An 18,217-nucleotide genomic window follows, 5' to 3' on the forward strand; every position below is an offset into this window, starting at 1 on the left:
GACAAGGGCTCAATCCCATGATCCTGAGATCACAACCTGAGCTGAAATCAAGAGTCAGACGCTTAACCACCCAGGTACCCCACATCTGGCTATTTATTGATTGGTCACCCTAGGCATATCTTATCATTTCTCCTCTAAATTTTTAGCTAGTAAGCTAGGAGGGATGGCATTTTGTTTTGTTTTATTTTGCTTTGTTTTTTGGTGTTATTCCTAGTCTTTTGCTGAGACCCAAGTATCTTTGTAGCCTAAAATCCAGGGAAGGATGAACCCATTTATCATGACAAATATTAGATGTAAGGGGGCACCTGGGTGGCTCAGTTGGTTAAGCATCTGCCTTTGGCTCAGGTCATGATCCCAGGGTACTGGGATTGAGCCCCACATTGGGTTCCCTGCTCAGTGGGGAGTCTGCTTCTCTCTCTCCCTCTGTGTGTGTGTCCTCTCTTGCTCTCACTCTCTCTCAAATAAATGAATAAAACCTCAAATATTAGGTGTGAGATATATGCCTGTGCCTTGTGGATTAGTTCCTTCATGCTAACCTGTGTGGGGATGAAGCTGAGTCACTGGGATCCTGGCAGAGGGCCTGGTGTGGGCAATTGGGAGACCAGAGCAGAGAGGCAGAGTCCTAGCCAGAGGCAGTGACATTCAGTGAGCCTGAAGCAGTAAGGTCCAAGGAGAGCAGGATAAGCTCTCCTCAGTAGAAGAGTGCAGTGTGGAATACCAGCAGAAGTTGCAGGAGAGACCAGTTCTGGGTGGTACTAGAGGAGTGTGTGTGTGTGTGTGTGTGTGTGTGTGTGTGTGTGTGTGTGTATTATGAGCTGGTTGGGTGTGATGTGTCAGTGGCCTTTTATTTAAGCCCTTACTCCCTTTCCTGTTTCAAAGATGTATTTTACTCCCTAAGGGTTTTAATCACAAAAGGGACCTCGAAATGTCTTCCTTCTTCGGAAGGGAAAAAGCCCATGCACAGGGTTAAAAGGTAAGTCCTATCTTTCAGAAGGGGAGTAGAGATCGCACACCTCGAAGTGCCTTGCACACTCAGAAACACCTATGTGTGGGTAAGTATTGCCTTCTTTGCTCCCTCTGACCCTGCAATAGGGTGAAAAGAAGGCTGGCTTCGTGGGTGAGCGGAATGGGCTTTGAATCCGGCTCCAGCAGTGATGGTTCAGAGTCCACTTTCCTCATCCATAACGTGCGGATGGCAAATCCTCCTCTCCTTGGGTTGTTTGGAGAATCAAAGGACATGACATGTTTGTAAAGGGTCCAGCACAGCCCCTGGCGTGCAGGAGATGCTTAGCACATCCCTTCTCCTCAAGGAGGAGCAGCTTCTAAGGAGAACACGGGCTGGCCGCGGAGACGTGGCAGTGGTCTGTCAGCTTTCTTGGCTCTAAATGCCGGAGCTGAGCGAGCCCCGTTCATCATGGACTCTGCAATGATGGGAATGAAGAGAGGAGACTTCTCTGTCACACTCGGGCATGGTGAGGGGTTCAGAGGAGAAATACTGCATCTGCTTTCTGTTGCAGTCTGTTCGGGGCCGTGATGGCTATGTGTGCACATGGACGCGTGGAGCCTCAGAGCCGTGCACACCAGCGGGGGAAGTAAGAGTAGGAGGAAGGTAAAGCTCCTGTTAGCAGAGAAGCCTGGGAAAGGATTGAAGGGAGAGGAGGTGGACTCAGTGCAAGTCTTGAATACAGAGGGGGTGATTGTGGCGGGGAGGACTTGTGAGAAGGGGTGCTGCAGCTTGGAACAAAGCAGAGGTGGTGGCCATGTTCTGGGCTGTGGAGAAGGTGGTCAGGTGGAATGTGAGGTGGGGTTTAAGTGACACACACAGAAGATACAGGAAGAGGCCAATTGCCAAGGAGTACAGGCAGCCTCAATAAGATGGAAAAGGCAAGGAAATAGATGCCTCACTGGGCTTCCAGGAGGAACACAGACCTGCCAACACCTTGATTTTAGACTTTTGGCCTTCAGACTATGAATGAATAAATTGGTGTTGTTTGAAGCCGCTGAGGTGTCATTTGTTACAGCCGCAATAGGAAGCTAACACATGCAATACAATTCAGTGGGTTTTTGTATTTTCACAGAGCTGCACAATCATCACCACAATCAATTTCAGAATGTTTTATCACTCTCTTCCTCAAAAAACTCAACCCATCAGTGGTCAGTACTCTTTTCCACTTGTAGGTACCATGTGGCATTTGATAAGTTTCCTAACTCGTGTGAGCCTCTGTGTGTTTCCTCATCTCTAGGCGGGACACTGCCCACCTCCAGAGAGTGTTGTAAGAATTCAGAGATAATGTGTGTAAGCGCTCAGCACAGCATTCGCTAGGCTGTTTATTATTTTTATCAAAACCAGTGAGGAGAGGTTGTTGCAGAGGTGCCAGGGAGAGGTGAAGGAGAGGCTGAACGAGGCCAGTGGCTGAGGGATGGAGAGGACGGGATCTGGTTTCTTTGGGAGGCTCCAAGCCCTGTGATCCTCCCTCACAGGAGCCCCCCTTTACCTCACTGGAGCCCCTCCTTTACCTCCTTCCTGCCCTGGGAACTCGGTTTAAACCCGCGGGCGTGTCCCTGTCTGGCCACTAGAGGGCAGTGGAGGCAAGGCCGCAGGGAAGTGGGAGGTGGGCGTCCAGAAGGTTGGCGCTGGTCTGTGTGTTCAGCCTTTATTCCTGCTCTGAAGCCTGATTGTGTATTTGCAGTGTGCTCTCCCCTCCCTCCTTGCTCTGTGTATTTGCTGACGTTTTTGGAAAACACTTTGCATCGCAGGGCACCTCTGAGTTCCTGCTTGTCTTGTGGCTGAGGATTAGCCATAGCTGAAGCGTCCTGTTTTCTGGCAGCTGTGTTTATTTCTCAAGGGCACAGGCAGAGCAGAACATGGGGACCTGGGCCCTGCAGCTGAGGAGAGCCTAGGGTGAACCACAGTTGTTCTTCTGCCAGTTCAAAATAGGGGGACTATTCCATTTTGCGTTCCTCCCCTGTACCCCACCCCCGCCAGGCCTATCAGTACCACCCAAATCACGTGGACTGAGGTGGCGGGTGGTGGAGTGTGCTGGATGTGATTCCTCAAGAAAATTCAGATGCTGTTACCAGAGGTAGGTAGAATGGATGTTTAGGCAAAATCCACAGATGTCCATTCCAGCTACCCCATGGAAATAGATTAATCCACTAGTTAGGAGCCCTGGCCCTCACTCCAGTTCTCCGAGAGGGAATCCCAGATTCACCCTTCACAAGTCGTGTGACCGTGGCTGGCTCACTCACCTGTCAGTCTGAGTCTCAGGGTCCCCACCTACACAATGGGAGTGCTGGATCACACTGTAGGCTTGAATGAGTGTGAAAGCACACTGCAGAGGGATCAGGCAAGCTCCAGCAGGTGTCACTGCAATCTGGTGTGGCATGAAGTCTGAAGTCTCTGCATTGTTACCTGACCAGTTCCAGGGCGGCTGTCCACAGACAGGCAGCCAACGTCCTCTGGGTTCAGGTTCTCCACCTGCCACTTACTGGCCACGCTGTCCTCCTCCATGAGGTGAGGATCATCGCTCTTGCCCCCCCGCCCTGGGTTGTTGGGAGAAGTGATGAGGTGATACATAGACAGTGCCTGGCACAGACCAGTCTGTAACTAATGATGGATGTGCTCTTGGCACAATTAGTACTCCAGAGCATGTTAGGAGTCCAGGTGTGACTCTGGCAGGACAGGCCACGTGCTCTGTGAACAAACAACCATCCTTCTGGATAGAGTGCATTTGGCCATCAGCCAAGGGCCTTGCGAGGCCTTGTGAGGTCTGGCCCTTCCCTCCTTCCTTTCAACTTGGGGAGGGTACACCCTCACAGTAACCTTCTTAATTACCCCTCAGGCTCTACTATCAGCCTGTCTTTCATTTCCATCACAAGGCTCCCGGCCAGACAGTTTGCACAGAATCTGATCTGGAGTGTGTTAACTTTTCTCCCCCATTGTTGGCAGGGATCTGGAATCGGCTCTGCATTAGGATGAGTTGTAAATAAACACATTTGCTTCACTGTGACTCCTCCTCCTATCCCATAGCCTTGTCTTAGATTTGGGCAGCTTCAAATCAGGGAACACAGAGTGATTGGAAAAGACCTTGGAAATCATTTAATCCAGTCTACCCATTTTACAGAAGAGTAAATTGAAGGTGTTTAGTTAAGTTGCTCGTGTTTACATAGACAACTGGAGGATACAGAGATGGAAATCAGATCTTCTGACTCTTAGTTCAAAACTTTTTCCATAATAACCCAGTACCTCATTCATTCATTCATTCATTCATTCAAAAAATGTGTACTGGGTATCTAACTACTTATGCGTTGTCCTTTTGTGGGCTCTGGAAAAACATAAACAAGGAACAGTCTGCCCTTGAAGTGCTTATGAACTGTTTGTCCATTGGTCCATCCATCCATCTAATGCATATGTCTCTCCATTCATCCAATGCATATGTCTCTTCATTCATCCATTCATCTTTCCATGTTTCCATCTACCTTTCTCTTGTCCATCTTTTTGTCCACCCATTAATCTTCATCCTTTTGTACATTTGTTCTTTCCATTCATTACTCCATTCAACTCACCATTGTTTGTCCACAAATTTATTCATCTTTCTGTTTATTTTTCTGCCTACCCATCATGTGTCCCTGATTCCATCCAGTCTACTTCTCTCCCTCTCTCTTTTAAATATTTATTTATTTTAGAGAGAGAGTGAACACACATGAGCCAGGGAGACGCAAAGGGAGAGGGAGAGAATCCTCAAGCAGACTCCCCATTGAGTGTGGAGCCTGATGTGGGGCTTTATTCCACAACCCTGAGATTATGACCAGTGCCAAAACTAAGAGCTGGACACTCAACCGACAGTGCCACCCAGGCACCCCCAGTCTACTTCTCTTTTGATCCATCCATTGGTCTCTTTATTTATCCAGATTTTCTTGAGTATAGGCTCCAGGTTTTTGGTTGGTGCTCAGGACTGAGAGAAGTAATAAGCGTTTGTATTCGAGTCCTTGTATGAATACTTACTTGTCTTTTTATTAAACACCATGGAGTAGAATGGCTGGATCGTATAGTAGATATTTGTTTAACTTTTTAGGAAACTGCTAAAATGTTTTCCAATGAGTTTTTACCCTTTTATATTTCTACTAGTTTCTCCACAGTCTTTCAAACTTTTTGCATGATCATTCTTTTTATTTTTTTTTAAAGATTTTATTTATTTATTTGACAGAGAGAGATACAGCGACAGCAGGAACATAAGCAGGGGGAGTGAGAGAGGGAGAAGCAGTCTTCCCACGGAGCAGGGAGCCCGATGTGGGACTTGATCCCAGGACTCTGGGATCATGACCTGAGCCGAAGGCAGACACTTAACAACTGAGCCACCCAGGCGCCCCATGATCATTCTTTTTAATTTTTTCCATTCTAATAGGTCTGGCTTTAATTTGTTGTTCCCCTATGACAAATGCTGGCGAGCATCTTCCGTGTGCTCATTTGCTATCCATATAACCTTCTGGGAAGATGTGTGCAAATCTTTTGTCCATTTAAGAAATTGAATTATTTTCTTATTCGGTTTTAAGAGTTAAATATAAATTCTGGATTAAAGTTTTTTTAATCAGATAAACACTTTGTCAGGTAAACATTTTTCCTCCATATGTGGCTTGTCTCTTCATTCGTTTAATAGTGTTTTCCAAAGAACAGTGCATGAAATTTGATGAAGTCCAACTGGTTAATCTGTTCTGTTATGGATCTTTCTTTATAATAAATTTGTGCCTGGTGTAGACTCAAGCCTGCCCTTCCTTCCTCCCTCCCTCCCTTCCTTCCTTCTCTTTCTTTTCTTTTCCTTTCTTTCTTTTTCTCTTTTCCTTTCTTTCTTTTTCTCTTTTCTTTTCTTTCTTCTTTCTCTTTCTTTCTTTCTTTCTTTCTTTCTTTCTTTCTTTCTTTCTTTCTTTCTTTCTTTCTTTCTTTCTTTCCTTCCTTCCTTCCTTCCTTCCTTCCTTCCTTCCTCTTTCTTTTCCTTCTCTTCTTTTCTTTTTCCTTCCTTCCTTCCTTCCTTCCTTCCTTCCTTCCTTCCTTCCTTCTTTCCTTCCTTCCTTCCTTCCTTCCTTCATATATGGAAAGTTGTTTTAACATCATTTGTTGAAAAGACTGCTTTCTCTACTGCATTGCCAGCCCCTGCACCTTTGTTAAAACCAAATATTTACTCCATTAGCAATGAATGCACACCTAATGCCCAGATCTTGTTTTTTAGTACCATTTGTCAATAAAAAGATTCAGGGCTCCTTGGAGAAGTGGATGATTTTAGGACTGGGGCAGGAAATATACATGATGGACCCAGGCATTTTGTAGCCCCAGAAATGAAGGAAGTACTGAAAAAGAAAATCCTATACTGATGGGATTTTGTCAAAAGAACACAGCAGCCAACTAAATGAGCTCCCAATGGCCAATTTGAGCAACAGTATATAAATAAAGTAGTATTGGATTATAAGGTATAAAATAAATATCCATGAGTCTATACTGATATAAATTATTGAATAAATAATGAGGGAGAAGAGAAAAATCTCTCTTGCAAAAGAATTTCAAATAATTTATGTAGATATTCCACCCTTAAGGAAGTGGAGCATCACTCTCCACTCCTCAGGTGTGGGCTGTGTGTAGTGACTTCCTTTTGAAGAGTTTGGTATAGGAAAGTGGGGAGGGGAAGAGTACTTTTATAGTGGAGAAAAGTGACAGACACTATCTAGGCCAGGTGATGGTTAGCTTCATCAGATAAATCATGTTGCTAGTATATAACATTGATACAACATAAGCACTTTATCTTTAAAGTATTCCTTCTCAAAACACATACTCTAGCCTAATGAAAATAACATCAAACAAATCCCAATAGAGGGACATTCTACAAAATACTTGTCCAATACTCTTCAAAGCTGTCAAGGTCATCAAAAACAAGGAAAGTCTGAGAAACTGTCGGAGCTAAGAGGAGCCTAGAGAGATGTAATTTGGGTAGAATCCTGGAACAGAAAAAGATGTTAGTTAAAACCAAGGGAATTTGAATAAATGATGGACTTCAGTTAATAGTGATGTATCGATATTGGTTCATTAATTATAACAAATGTATTATATTAATATAGGATATTAATAGTGGGGGAACTTGGTGAGAGGCATATAGGAACATTGTGTGCTATCTTCTCAATTTTTCTGTAAATTTAAAACTATTCTAATGAAGTCTATATTTTAAAAATCCATTGTTTATGTATATATATTGTTTATGTGTGTGTATATATAAATACACACTATATATATATATATATTCTGCTTCACTGATCTAGTTGCTTTTTTTTATGCCAACACCACACTGTTTTTGTTACTAAAACTTTATAACAAGTCTTGAAATCAGGTGGTATTAGCTTTCCAATTTTTTTTTTCAAAGTTATTTTGGCCATTCTAGTATTTGCCCATTTCACATCAACTTTAGAATCAGTTTGTCAATTTTTACACACACACAAACACAAAGCCTGCTGCATCTTGGTTGGGATTACATTGATCAAACTGGGGAGAATTGATATCTTCTCGATACTGGCCTTTTCAATCCATGGACTATCTCTCCATTTGTTGAGATCATCTGTGATTTTTTTTCTCAGCAGTATTTTGTAGTTTTTAGAGATCTTTCACAGCTTTTGTCAAGATTTATCCTTAAGTATTTCATATTTTTTGATGCTATGTAAAGAGTATTTTTATTTCAATTTCTGGTTGTTCATTGCTAATATATAGAAATGCAATTGAGCTTTGCATACTGATCTTTATAATAGAAGGAGAGACAGATTGGTTGTAGAGACACTTGGAGAGGAAGGCCATGTGAAGATGGAGGCAGAGATTGGAGTTACACTGCCACAAGCCAAGGGACACCAGAAGCTACAAGACACTGGAAGAGGCAAGGAAAGATTCTCTCCTGGAGACTTTGGAGGGGATGTGGCCCTGCTGACACCTTGATTTTGTTTTGTTTCATTTTTAAGTTAAATTTAAAAAATTTTTAAATTTTAATTCCAGTATAGTTAACATCCAGTGTTATATTGGTTTCAGGTGTATAATATAGTGATTCTATTCTGTACATTACTCAGTGCTCATTGTGATGAGTGTACTCTTCTCAATCCCTTTTGCCTATTTCACCCCCCCCACCCCCCCCCCGCCATGCCTCCTTTCTGGTAACCATCAGTTTGTTCTCTATAGTTAAGATTCTGTTTTTGGTTCGTCTCTTTTTTCTCTGTTTTGTTTCTTAAATTCCACATATGAATGAAATCATGGTATTTGTCTTTCTCTGATTTTTTTGCTTATATTCTCTAGATCCATCTGTGTTGTTGCAAATGGCAAGATTTCATTCTTGTTTATGGTTGAATAATTCTCCATTGTGTGTGTGTGTGTGTGTGTGTGTGTGTGTGTGTGTGTGTGTGTGTATGTATGTATGTATCTTTATCCACTCATCTAGCAATGGACACTTTGGATGCTTCCATAAATTGGCTATTGTAAGTAATACTGCAATAAACATAGGGGTGCATATATCTTTTCAAATTAGTGTTTTCATATTCTCTGGGTAAATATCCACTAGAGGAATTACTGGATCTTATGGTAGCTCTATTTTTAATTTTTTGAGGAACCTCCATACTGTTTTCCACAGTATGGAGGTTGTACCATGGGTACCAATTTGTGGCTGTACCAATTTGTATTCCCACCAACACTGCACGAAGGTTCCTTTTTCTCCACATCCTTGTCAACACTTGTTGTTTCTTGTGTTCTTGATTTTAGCTATTCTGACAGGTGTGAGGTGATTTCTCATTGTGGTTTTGATTTGCATTTTCCTGATTATGGGTGATGTTGAGCTTTTTGTCATGTGTCTGTTGGCCATCTGGATGTCTTCCTTGGAGAAATGTCTGTTCATGACTTCTGCCCATTTTTAAATTAGATTATTTGTTTTTTGGGCATTGAGTTGTATAAGCTCTTTATATATTTTGGATACTAACCCTTTATTGGATATGTCATTTGCAAATTTCTTCCATTCAGTAGGTTGTCTTTTAGTTTTGTTGATTATTTTCTTTGCTGTGCAGAGGCTTTTATTTTGATATAGTCTCAATAGTTTATTTTTGCTTTTGTTTCCCTTGCCTTAGGAGACATATCTAGAAAAAAGTTGCAATGGCTGATGTCAGGGAAATTACCTACTGTGTTCTTTTCTAGGATTTTTATGGTTTCAGGTGTCACACTTAAGTCCTTAATCCATTTTGAGTTTATTTTATGTATGGTATAAGAATGTGGTCCAGTTTCTTTCTTTTGTGTGTAGCTGTTCATATTTCCCAGCACGATTTGTTGAAGAGATTGTCTTTTTCCCATTGGATATTCTTTCCCACTTTGTCAAATATTAATTGACCATGTAATCATGGGTTTATTTCTGAGCTCTCAATTCTGTTCCATTGATCTATGTGTCTATTTTTGTGCCAGTACCATACTATTTTGATTACTATAGCTTTTTTTAAAATTTTATTTTATTATGTTATGTTAATCACCATACATCATTAGTTTTTGATGTAGTGTTCCATGATTTATTGTTTGCATATAACACCCAGTACTCCATTCAATACGTGCCCCCTTTAATACCCATCACCAGGCTAACCCATCCCCCCACCCCCTCCCCTCTAGAACCCTCAGTTTGTTTCTCAGAGTCCATAGTCTCTCATGATTCATCTCCCCCTCCGAATTCCCCCCCTTCATTTTTCCCTTTCTACTATTTTTTTAACATATAATGTATTATTTGTTTCAGAGGTACAGGTCTGTGATTCATCAGTCTTACACAATTCACAGCGCTCACCATAGCACATACCCTTCCCAATGACGATCACCCAGCCACTCCATTCCTCCCACCCCATAGCTTTGCAGTGTATCTTGAAATCTGAGATTTTGATACATACAGTTTGTTCTTTTTCAAGATTGCTTTGGCTATTTGGGGTCTTTTGTGATTCCATACACATTTTAGGGTTTTTCTAGTTCTGTGAAAAATGCTGTTGATATTTTGATAGAGATTGCATTAAATCTGTAGATTGCTTTGGGTAGTGTGGACTTTTTAACAGTATTTGTTCTTCCAACCCATGAGCATGGAATATCTTTCCATTTGTTTGCTTTGTCTTCAATTTCTTTCTTCAGTGTTTTATGGTTTTCAAAGTACAAGTCTTCCACCTCCTTGGTTGAGTTTACTTCTAGGTGTTTTATTATTTTAGGTGCAATTGTAAGTGGGATTGTTTTCTTAATTTCTCTTTCTGCTACTTCATTATTAGTGTATAGAAATGCAATGGATTTCTATATATTGATCTTGTATCCTGCAACTTTACTGAATTCATTTATCACTTCTAGTAGTTTTTTGGTGGAATCTTTAGGGTTTTCTATATATAGTATGGCTGACATCTTGATTTTGAACTCTGGCCTCTAGAACAGTGACAGAATAATTTTGTTGTTTTAAGCCACAAAGTTTGTGGTAATTTGTTATGGCAGATCTCAGAAATTAATAGAAGTGTCCTAGATATTATCATGGAACACAGCTTGAGGAGGCTGCATAATCACCTTCCTCAGAGAGTAGATACGACAATATTCATGCAGACATTGACTTTGTGCTCAAAGATAAACCCTAAGCATGCTTCTTATGGGGATGGCTCCAGGGCTGTCAGCTGCCACAAAGAGGTGGGCCTGGGTCTGGTTGTGCATGCGTGTGTGCGTGTGTTTGTATCTGGTGGGGTGGGTATGATGGAAATGATGAACATTCTCATTCCTCCCACTTCTGGTTCATTCTGATTTCCCTTCAGTCATTTTCCTTGTTTCCCACTCACTGTGCTACTGTTTTCCTCATATTGGCCACCACTGACATCTGGGTCATCCTTTTGCCCTCACATGAAATATTTTATGTGAGTATATATAAAACAGGTCATTATGAGTTGAACATTTGCTCTAAGATGTATTAACACTGCAGACATTAAAGATCCTTAAGTAGTGAGTACCCTTTTACTGTGTCTTGTTTTGACCATCTCAGATTTTACTGTAGCAATACCCTAAACATGTACTATGACACAAAACCCCCTCAGCTCTGTGTGACACGCAATAATATTTCAAAAATGCAAAAAAGTCACTGTTTTTAGGTTGGGAAGTGGGGAGAGCTGACTCAAGACTGCAGTGAATACCCATGATTCTACAGGCCAGAAAGGACTGGCATGATATATTCAGAACACTAAATGAGAAAAATATGCAGCCAAGAATACTATATCCAGCTAGACTGTCATTGAAAATTGAAGGAGAGATAAAAAGCTTCCAGGACAAACAAAAAGTAAAAGAATTTGCAAACACCAAACCAGCCCTACAAGAAATATTGAAAGGGGTCCTCTAAGCAAAGAAAGAGCTTAAAAGTAACATAGACCAGAAAGGAACAGAGACAATATACAATAACAGTCACCTTACAGGCAATACAATGGCACTAAATTCATATCTTTCAATAGTTACCCTGAATGTAAATGGGCTAAATGCCACAATCAAAAGACACAGGGTATCAGATTGGATAAAAAAACAAGACCCATCGATATGCTGTCTGCAAGAGACTCATTTTAGTTTTTTTAGACTATTTTTAGTTTTTTGAGGAACCTCCATACTGTTCTCCAGAGTGGCTGTACCAGTTTTCATTCCCACCAACAGTGTAAGAGGGTTCTCCTTTCTCTGCATCCTCACCAACACCTGTCATTTCTTGTGTTGCTCATTTTAGTCATTCTGACAGGTGTGAGGTGGTATCTCATTGTGGTTTTGATTTGTATTTTCCTGATGATGAGTGATGTTGAGCATCTTTTCATGTGTCTGTTAGCCATCCTGATGTCTTCTTTGGAAAAGTGTCTGTTTATGTCTTCTGCCCATTTCTTAACTGGGTTATTTGTTTTTTGGGTGTTGAGTTTGATAAGTTCTTTGTAGATTTTGGATACTAACCCTTTTTTCAGATATGTCATTTGCAAATATCTTCTTCCACCTTGTAGGCTGCCTTTTAGTTTTGTTGATTGTTTCTTTTGCCGTGCAGAACCTTTTTATCTTGATGAAATTCCAACAGTTCATTTTTGCTTTTGTTTCCCTTGCCTCTGGTGACGGGTAAGAAGTTGCTATGACCAAGGTCAAAGAGATTGCTGCCTGCATTCTCCTCTAGGATTTTGATGGATTCCTGTCTCACATTTAGGTCTTTCATCCATTTTGAATTTATTTTGTGTATGGTATAAGAAAGTGGTTCAGTTTCATTCTTCTGCTTGTTGCTGTCCAGTTTTTCCAACACCATTTGTTGACAAACAATTATACGAGAATACTATGAAAAATTATATGCTAACAAATTGGACAATCTGGAAGAAATGGACAAATTCTGAACTTCTTAATTATCTAATTCAAGACCTCGGAATCCAGAGATTTTTCCCCTGAAGCCCCTATACAGCCACCTAGATTTGACCGTGAGCTTTGAATAGAAGCCTTAGTTGCCACTCTAACCTCTGCCCAGTCTGTGCTGTTACCCTAGAAGGATGATGTTCTAATATTTTGCAAGAATTCCCATCTCAGCTATCTTACTTTGCAAATGGTTTAGTAAAGTGGGAAGGAGAACAGATAAAACAAGAGTCAGTGTGTTCTGGAGTTTAGGTCTAAGGATCTCTTACTTGATTTATATCTTTATTTCTCACAGATATTTATAAAATGATTTCAGTTTTGGTGGTCTGTCATTAGGGGCATAAATGTTTGTAACTGTTATATCTTTTAGCTGTATTGAAACTTTTATTAATACATAATGTCCTTTGACTCTTGTAAACTTTTTTTGATTTAAAGTCCATTTTGTTTGATATTGATAAAGCCAACTTGCTCCCTTTTGATTATGATTTTCCTGGAATATCTTTCTCCATCCTTTGAATGTATTTATGTTTTTGGATCTAAAGTGAGTTCTTATAGACAGCATATAGTTGGTTCATATATTTTTATCCATTCTGCCAATCTCTGTCTTTTGATTGGAGAGTTTAATCTACTTATACTTAAAGTAATTACTTAAAAGGAGGGAGGAGCACCTGGGTGGCTCAGTTGGTTAAGTGTCCTAACTCTTGATCTCAGCTCAGGTCTTGATTTCAGGGTCGTGAGTTCAAGCCCTGTGTTGGGCTCCACACTGGGCATGGATCCTATTAAAAAAAAAAAAGTAATTACTTATAAGGAGAGATTACTTCTGTCATTCTCCTGTTTGTTTTCTACATGCTCTATGGCTTTTTTCTTGGTCCCTGATTTCCTACATTACTCTCTTCTTTTGTGTTTGATTTTTATCTCCAAATATCTAAATTCCTTTCATATATATTCTATAGCTATTTTCGTTGTAGTTACTCTGGGGATTCCATTTAACATCCCAAAGTTGTAACACTCTAGCTTAATTTTAACAACATATAACACTGTGCTCCATTAATAGCTCTGTCTTTGTCATTTTTAGTTGTTGATGTTATGGAATTGTGTGTCCCCAAACATGACCTAGTAATTCTTTTAAGTGCTTTATTTTCTTAATTTATGTAGGAAACTAAATGTGGAGTTACAAAAAAGTTACAATAACCCTAGTTTTTAGACTCATAACTTTTAAAAATGCATTAGTCTCTTAAATCAGGTAGAAAACAAAACATGGAGTTACAAACCATTGTTACAAAAATACTAGCTTTTATAATTGTCCGTATACTTACCTTTATTGAGATCTTTATTTCTTCATGTTGTTTTGAGTTATTTTTTATTGTTTCTTCTTTTCATCCTGTAGGATTCGTGAGCATTTCTTACAGGGAAGCTGTAGTGGTAACAAACTCCTTAGCTTTTGTTTATCTAGGAATGTCTTAATTATGCTCTCAATTTTCTTTTTATTTTTTTTAAGAATCTTTTTTTTTTAAAGATTTTATTTATTTATTTGACAGAGAGAAAGAGCACAAGCAAGGGGAGAGTAGGTAGAGGGAGAAGCAGGCTCCACGCTGAACAGGGAGCTGATATGGGACTCGATCCCAGGACCCTGAGATCATGACCTGAGCCAAAGGCAGACACTTAACTGACTGAGCCACCCAGCTGTCCCTATGCTCTCAATTTTCAAAGACAGTTTTGTTTGATGTAGGATTCTTGGCCTGTAAAACTTCTTTTTTTTTTTTTTTAAGATTTTATTTATTCTTTTGACAGAGAGAGATAGCAAGAGCAGGAACACAAGCTGGGGAGTGGGAGAGAGAAACAGGCTTCCCGCGGAGCAGGGAGCCCAATGTTGGGCTGAATCCCAGGACCCTGGGATCATGACCTGAGCCAAAGGCAGACGCTTAACAACTGAGCCACCCAGGTGCCCTGGCCTGTAAAACTTCTGATGGGAAATCTGCTCATGATCTTATTGAGGATCCTTTGTATGTGATAAGTTGTTTCTCTCTTGCTGTTTCATGAGTCTCTGTTTGTTTGTATCCATTCTGGCTTTTGAAAGTTTAATTATAATCTGTCTTGGTGTGGTTCTTTTTGAGTTCATGTTACTTGGAGTTTGTTGAGCTTCTTGGATGTTTGTATTTGTCGTTCATCAAACCTGGGAAGTTTTAAGCCACTATTTCTTCAAGTGCTTTCTCAGCCCCTTTATCTCTCTTTTCCCTCTTGGACCCCTGTAATATGTATGCTGGTTTACTTGATAGTATCCCACAGGTTCCTTACACTCTGTTCACTTTTCTTCAATCTTTTCCTTTTCCTGTTTCTTGGATTCAATAATGGCCATGATCTTATCTTCAGGTTCATTGTTTCCTTCTTCTGCCTGCTCAAATCTGCCTTTGAATACCTGTAGGGAATTTTTCATTTCAGTTATTGTACTTTTCATCTCCAGAATACCTTCTTGGTTTCTTTTTAAGTTTTCTATTTATTTGTATTTCCATTTTGTTCACACATGTTTTTTTCTTGACTTTCTCCATATCTTCCTTTAATTCTTTGAGCATCTTTAACACAGTTGTTTGAAGGCTTTGTGTAGTATATCTGACATCAGGTCTTTTTTCATGGAAATTTTCTGTTTATTTATTATTTATTTTCTTTGAATGGGACTTACTTTTCTGTTTTTCTGTATGGCTTCTGATTTTTTTTTTTTTAAACTGGACATTTGATTGTGGTAACTCTGGAAATAAAACTCTCCCAATTTCCCAGGGTTAGCTGTTTTTGTTGTTGTTGTTGTTACTGTTGTTACTGTTATTGTTCCTGTTTCTGATTGTTGTAGGTTCTCCCTCTATGACGATCAGCCCGAAGTATAAACTTAAGTTTTCTCAGGTCTTTTCTGAGCCTTTCCCTGGACGTGTTTTCACTTTCTAATTTTCCCCATATATGCAGTTATTCTGGAATGTCCTGGTCTTTAATGCCTGGCTTCTAAAAGGAGAAAGAGAGAAAAACAAAAGAAGGGAGTAAAAAGGCACTGACCTTTAAGTCCCTTGGATGTCACTTCAGCCAGAAGAGAGCCTTGCAGCAAGGGGGAGGGAGGTATAACAGTGGCTGCCTGCCTCTTGGCACCTCTGTGATCAGAAATAGACATCAGCAATCGGAGCACAGATCCCTGATATCTGGAGGACAGGGCCTTTGTTGCTCACCCTGGCTCCAGCAAGCTGTGTGCAGGTTTTTCCAGGAACATGTGTGTACCTGCCTGCCATGGTGCTAGAGATGGGAGACAGGTAGCTGTTCCTGTTCTAAGAGCTGAAATTGACTTAAATTAACTGTAATTTACTGTTGAAATCTTCTTCTAGAAATCCTCTGTGTATGTAGGCCAAAAAAAAAAAAAAAGAAAAAATGCTAGCATATGAAGACAATACCTGAAAATAAAAGTTTAAGGAAAGAAAACTAGACACCAAATAGTCTCCTACCCTAAGATTTTAGTGAGCTTCATTGATATTCTTTGAAGTCTAAAATGCTTTGAAGAATTTGTGGTTGTAGTGGGGTAGAGAAGGGAAATGGGGAAAGGGAAGGGCCTCATTTACTAAGGCCTTTCTCAGAGCTATGTGCTTTACATGTGGCCTCATTTAGTATTTAGGATCTTAAGACACTCTCCTATGTTGCTGTTGGAAATGGAGATTGTTATAATGTCTTCATACATATTTTGGCAATATCTGTTCAAATAAAAAAGTGCATATATGCACAATGAAATTTGTATAGGCATATTTACTGCAGTATTGTTCTAAAAGCAAATTCATGGACACTAAATATCCATTAAGGGGATCAGTTGAATAAACTGTTATACATGCATGTCATTAAAGACTACATCCATTAAGAAGAATGAGACATTTGCATATACTGATAAATTATTTATGTGTGTTTACCATAGAAAACAAGTGATGTAAGGAAGGCTACCATTTTTTCCGGGGAGGGGGTGGTGGTGTAGGAAGGATATACACAGACCTATCTACCTCTCCAAAGGTGCTTATTTACACTTAAACTATCTCTGCAAGACCACACAAAAAAGTTAATATTTTTCAGAAGGGAATTTTGGGGGCACAGGCAGTAAACTTACTTTTTACTCTATTCCCTTTTGTATTTTTTATACTTGTTACCCAAGTGCTCATATTACCTTTAAAAAAAATTTTTTTTTAAGATTTATTTATTTATTTTGAGAGAGTGAGAATGAGAGAGAGACAGAGACAGAGAGAGCACACGAGAGGGGGGAGGGTCAGAGGGAGATGCAGACTCCCCGCTGAGCAGGGAGCCCGATGTGGGACTCGATCCCGGGACTCCAGGATCATGACCTGAGCCGAAGGCAGTCGCCCAACCAACTGAGCCACCCAGGCGCCCTAAAAAAAATTTTTTTTAAGTATGCTTCACACCCAGCGTGGAGCCCAGTGAGGGGCTTGAACTCAAGACCCTAAGATCAAGACCTGAGCTGAGATCAAGAGTTGGATGCTTAACTGACTGAGCCACCCAGGTGCTCCCCCCAAAATCTGTTTTTAAACAAATTTCCAAGCCGCCTTCTTACCACCAAAACCCTCCTCCAGCCCACAGTCCTTCTCTAGGGCCTTGGTTGATGCTGGCAGCTCATCGGTGGTTTCTTCAGCAAGAAACTGCTGGACTTGTGGTGTAAGGTAGGTGTGAGAAAGGTGGGAATAATCCAGTTATTATTGGGGGGGGACACAGGTGGACATTTACTTTTTACCCTGTATCTTTTATGTTTTTGCATATCTAATCATGTGCATGTAGTGTTGTGGGATCATTGAGCATGATGATCAAGAAAGAATTCTTGAGATTTTTTTACAGTGCAACTTAGTAGGTTTATTTTAGTGGCATGGGGGATAGGGTCTGTGGGCGGAAAGATCTGCACTTTTGCTGTATGAAGCTGGTGGTTATATGGTTTTACTGTTCAAGGGGGTCAGGATGTGCAGGGAGTATTAGATCATAAATGTTTTCTTCAAATTTCTACTCATAAAACTATTTTTGAAAGATTTCTCTGGTGCTTATCATTCAGCTTGATATTAACTATTGGTGAGGTATACAGGCAGTCATGAGACCCTTTAAGAATGTAGCTACCAGGGGGCAGCTGGGTGGCTCAGTCGGTTAAGCGGCTGTTTTCCGCTCAGATCATGATCCCAGGGTCCTGGGACCAAGCCCCAGGTCGGGATCGAGCCCCACGTGGGGGACTCCCTGCTCAGCGGGGAGCCTGCTTCTCCCTCTCCCTCTGCCTCCCTCTCTGCCTGCTTATGCAACTCTGTCAAATAAATAAAATCTTAAAAAAAAAAAAGAATGTAGCAACGAGTACGCTTTTCATCCGTATTGGAACTATGCAGGCTATAGGTCAGCCTTCTGGACTAAAGGTGAACATTTTTCTGCCTCTGACCCTCCCCGGAGAATTTGTTTATTTAAAGACATCCCCAGACCCCTTCTCAATCCCTCCCCTCCCCACTCTGGACCCCCACACACCTCTAGTTCACCAGAGTCACCAGAGTCGAGGGCCTTCAGTTCTAAGGGAGGGGACTGAAAGATGGGATCAACCCTGGGGAAAAAAAGTCTGTTGATGGGGAACTGAGGTTTGGAAGGATAGCGTTGGCTTTCTTTTTTAATTAAACTGGGGTACAAATATATCTGCCAGGCAGTAGGTAAGGGGGAAATAGGCCCTAAAAACCTCAGAATCACTAACTGTGAAGGCAACTTAAATCGTAATCATTCCTATTTGAAAAGAGAGCGCGTGCGCGCTGGATGCCGGGATTTGTAGTC

The 18,217-nt window shown here is 40.7% G+C and overlaps 1 long non-coding RNA gene across 3 annotated transcripts in view; it reads left to right on the plus strand.

Annotated features, from left to right (window-relative positions):
- Positions 1 to 1,946, plus strand: part of LOC113929017 — a 46,765-nt gene extending 44,819 nt beyond the window's left edge. For 2 of the 3 annotated variants that reach the window (XR_003522061.2, XR_003522062.2), the window contains exon 4: positions 1,093 to 1,946. This is a non-coding gene — a long non-coding RNA (uncharacterized LOC113929017). The remainder of the gene's footprint in view (positions 1 to 1,092) is intronic. The other variant, XR_003522063.2, reaches the window with a different exon arrangement.
- The last annotated feature ends 16,271 nt before the right edge of the window (positions 1,947 to 18,217 follow it).

Source organism: Zalophus californianus, chromosome 5, assembly GCF_009762305.2.
Source record: "Zalophus californianus isolate mZalCal1 chromosome 5, mZalCal1.pri.v2, whole genome shotgun sequence".
In the NCBI taxonomy this organism is placed as follows: Eukaryota; Metazoa; Chordata; class Mammalia; order Carnivora; family Otariidae; genus Zalophus; species Zalophus californianus.